The sequence below is a fragment of the Trichosurus vulpecula genome, chromosome 7 (assembly GCF_011100635.1).
Source record: "Trichosurus vulpecula isolate mTriVul1 chromosome 7, mTriVul1.pri, whole genome shotgun sequence".
NCBI lineage: Eukaryota > Metazoa > Chordata > Mammalia > Diprotodontia > Phalangeridae > Trichosurus > Trichosurus vulpecula.
The window spans coordinates 180,388,427-180,392,876 of NC_050579.1; the positions used below are offsets into that span (position 1 = coordinate 180,388,427).

A 4,450-nucleotide genomic window follows, 5' to 3' on the forward strand; every position below is an offset into this window, starting at 1 on the left:
ATCTTTACTTATACATCTGTTCTTAGGTTGCCTAAACTATGTAAATACAAATAAAATGAGTGTAGCAAAAATAATGAAAGTGAACAGCAGGCAACTTTACAAATAATGGAACGTGAACCATTTCTGCCCTTCTGCAGAGTAAATTGACTGGGTTAAAACATTTTCTTAAGGAACACTTTTGCAACTGCAATCATAAAGGTGTACACATTGAGATTTTGTATTCCACAGCTACACATGGAATGACATGTAGTATCTATGGGACATCTGTTTCTACCACAGCCATGAGTGGTCTGACCCTAAAGTACCCACAATAACTACACCTGTGGCTGGAACCAATTATCCCTTTACCCCCCCACCATGACAGGCAGTTTTCTTTGCTTAGACATGGAAGCTGTTTTAACACGAGCCTTGTGAAATCACAATGTACCAAAAGTACTATGCCAAACATGTAAAACGTGTATAAAAATTCCATATACCCTTATTGGCCACCTCAGATGAAAACAGATAACTCCCCAAACATGAACTGGCTCTACTCCCCTAATATTAAACATAAAAACCACATGGGAAATATAGAAATCCAAATAGAAGTAACATAAACCTGTCATAAATCGTAAACAAAAACTATTTATGGGACAGTATGGATGACAAATGGTCTACTGTGTAAATTTTAGAAGGAGGCAGACAAAAGTTGGAAGGCTGGTTAATTCTCCCCTCCTTCTCCTGCTTCAGCTTCACCTCCCCCATTGTCCACAATGTCAAGTTGTCTCTCCATAATTGCATTATTAGTGTATGATTCTTCACTTAATGTATCAAGTTGGGCAATGCCTTCATCAAAAGCTGTCTTTACAAGGGAGCAGTCTTTCTCTGGAGAGCTCAGGATCTCATAATAGAACACAAGGAATTTCAAAGCCAGACCCAAACTTATAGGATGCATTGGTTGCTTCTCCTTTTTGCTGATTTCAAATACTTCTTGATATGCTTGTGAATAATCCACTACTCCTTTCTTGTCATCACCAGCAGCAACCTCAGCCAAATAGCGGTAGTAGTCTCCTTTCATTTTCAAATAGAAAACTTTGCTTTCTGCTTGTGAAACATTAGAAATCAAGAACTTTTCCAATAGATACAGTACATCGTTGCAGATATCTCTTAGTTCGGTCTCAATTTTCATTCTGTATTCTCGGGCCATCTGCTGTTTTTTCTCAGCACCTTCCATCTTTTGCTTAATATTTGAAACAACACTTGAAGATGACCTTTTGGCCCCCACGACATTTTTGTAAGCAACAGAGAGAAGATACCTCTCCTCATTGGATAATTCAGCTCTTTGCTCAGTTACAGACTTCATGCAGGCTGCCATGTCATCATATCTCTCAGCCTGCTCAGCCAATTTGGCTTTCTGCACCAGCTCATTTTTATCCATGACTGAATGTTCTGTGCCCGGAGTGAGTGGCGGACAGACGGGGGAGGGTTCAGCAGTCTCTGGGTGGCAACAGTGGCCAAAACCTATAGTTTCTGAGGGAAATCCATTCCACTTTTAGACTGTTAGGAATTCTTTCCTTACATGAAGCTTGAACCTTATACTTTTCAATTTTCATCCATTGGTCTTACTTCTACCCTCTAGATCCCAGTAAACTAACCTTAATCTTTTTCTCAAGTGACAAGTCTTTAGACACTCAACTGTAAATATCCATTCCCCTAAATCTTCTCTTCTTTAAGCTAAACAATTCCATTTCTTTTAACTTTTCTTGTGGAATGATTTTGTATCCTTTCGTTGTTCTGATTTTCATCTTCTTTATGTTCTGGCTTACATATCCTTGTTAATATGTGGCATCCAGAACTGAATATAGTACTCCTGATATGGTCCCTCACTATGGTAAATGAAAGTGTGATTCTCACTTCCATATTCCTGGAAGCAATGAATTTTAGTACAATTTAAGTTCTTATTATTTTCTAAACTGCTATGTAATACTATTGACTCATAAAGAGCTTTCAGTCCATTAATACTCTCTCTCAAACACACATACACTTTGATTTTTCAAATAAGCACCTATCTAGTCATGCTAAGTTTAAATATAACTCTATTCAATTTACTCATAACATTTGGTCTGATTTTCTAGCCTAAAAAGATTCTTTAGGATTCTCTCTAGCATGTAATCTTCTCCATGCTGAACTGTAGGCTTTTTCTATAATGTCCCAACAACCTCCTCATCCCTGAAACTCACTCCAGTTCCAGAATTGCTGCCTTTCCCTATGACTGAATGTTTACTTCCAGAATATCCATTTAAAGAGAGTGCCCAGGCCAACTATGTTCTATTCTTCACCAGATTGCAAACTGGATTTTCTCTACCATGATCTCTCACCAGGTACACAGGTACAGACTATACTATCCTACATTATGCTACATGCATACATATACAAATGCATGTATAAGTATGTTTATGTGTGAACATATACATAAATAGTAGCTAAGCAAGCACATATATATATACTTCTATGTATATGTGTTTATATAATACATATATTTAAATGTGAATAACTATTTCAATCTCCTTTGATTAATTCATTGACTTTAACATTTGCAATAGTTGAACTGAATTAAGATTTTAACAATCAACAAGTTTATTTTATTCAGAAGAATACCAAGATAAATAAGACACTATATCTACTTAAATGGCATTTAGGGTCAAGTTGGGAAGATAGAACATGCATTGTAAAGACATAATCTGCAGTGCAAATTAAAGATCACTGTTTTGGGGAGTCATAGGAGTTGGGTTTAATTTCAGTATCGACCCTTACAAGCTCTGTAATCTTAAGGAAGTCACTTCAGCTTCTTGGACCTTTGTTTCTTCATCTACACATGAGAGGATGAGACTTGCTTATACACTTTCTAATACCCCTTCCAGCTTTAAATTTATATTCCAATGATCCTAGGAACAATGTTAATAACTTATGACAAGTCCCAAAGGAATGGAATAGACAATATGTACTATGGAAAATCAAATGAAGAATATATGGCTGCCACACGAGATGATCTTAGGAAGTCTTTCATACTAAAGGTAGATATTGAGCTGGTCTTTCATGTATTAGAAGAATATACACATACATACTTACATTATATATAATATATACATATACATATACATATATACACATGTGAGTGCACATGTATATATACATACAAGTATATTAATGATATGTACATATACATCTATGATATGTGTGTTGGTGTCCTTCAAATCTTTCAAGGACCAGCTCAAGTTCAACCTTCAGCATCCAAGGCTTCCTAAGATCATCTCATGAGGAAGCAATAAAGCAATATATTCTTCCTTTGAATTTCCACAGTACATTTTGTGTGCGTGTGTGGGTACATACATACACTCACATATTCACATCTGTGTTCTTGCACATACATACACATAGAAGAAAAAATATATCAATCGAGACAGGTTGTCTATCACATATGGAAATGTGCAAAGCTTCTTTAGAGTACAGTAAGTAAACCAATGTGTTTCAAGTGAGTTCATTCAAGTAGGAGTATGAGGAAATAAAAGGTTAGGGATAAATTATGGTGGGCCTTGAATGGGAACCTAGGGAGTTTAGTTAGATTCATTTTTTAGGCATGGGGAAAAAGATGAGAGAGATGATGATGATACTGATGATGGTGGTTGTGGTGGTCCTTTAAGGTTTACAAGGCACTATATATACATTTTCTCACACACATCCCCTATAACAATACTGCTGATATATAAAGAGAGAGGGATTTATGGAAGATTTTTCTTGAAGCAGTATGAAAGTTGAATTGGAGGGGTGAGCCTGAAGGTAGAATGACCAGCTGTGGTATAAAAAAATAAAATGTGACCATTACTTCTGGTCCCTCTTCAGGCCTCAAAGGATATCCACCATTTTGATAAAGCAGCCTCAGCCTATCTCAAAGCTTGGTCAAGCCAATGGTTGTAGGAGTACATGTGTAAAAATCAGTTTCCCTTTGATGGTAGAAGAACTGATTCGAATTCAAACACTGGTTTCATCTTCTTTATGTTCTAGCTTACATATCCTTGTTAATATGTGGCATCCAGAACTGAATATAGTACTCCTGATATGGTCCCTCACTATGGTAAATGAAAGTGTGATTCTCATTTCCATATTCCTGGAAGCAATGAATTTTAGTACAATTTAAGTTCTTATTATTTTCTAAACTGCTATGTAATACTATTGACTCATAAAGAGCTTTCAGTCCATTAACACTCTCTCTCAAACACATACACTTTGATTTTTCAAATAAGCACCTATCTAGTCATGCTAAGTTTAAATATAACTCTATTCAATTTAACTCTCCTCATTGACAGAGACTCATTACTATGTACTTCTCTTTTTTAGAAATAACTGGTTTGAGAATGAGAAGGAGGGAGAGAGAGAGAGAGAGAGAGAGAGAGAGAGAGAGAGAGAGAGAGAG

General features: G+C 36.2%; 1 pseudogene; it reads right to left on the reverse strand.

The window, feature by feature from the left end:
- Positions 1 to 662: 662 nt before the first annotated feature.
- LOC118858110 lies at positions 663 to 1,435 on the reverse strand (annotated as a pseudogene).
- Positions 1,436 to 4,450: the final 3,015 nt, after the last annotated feature.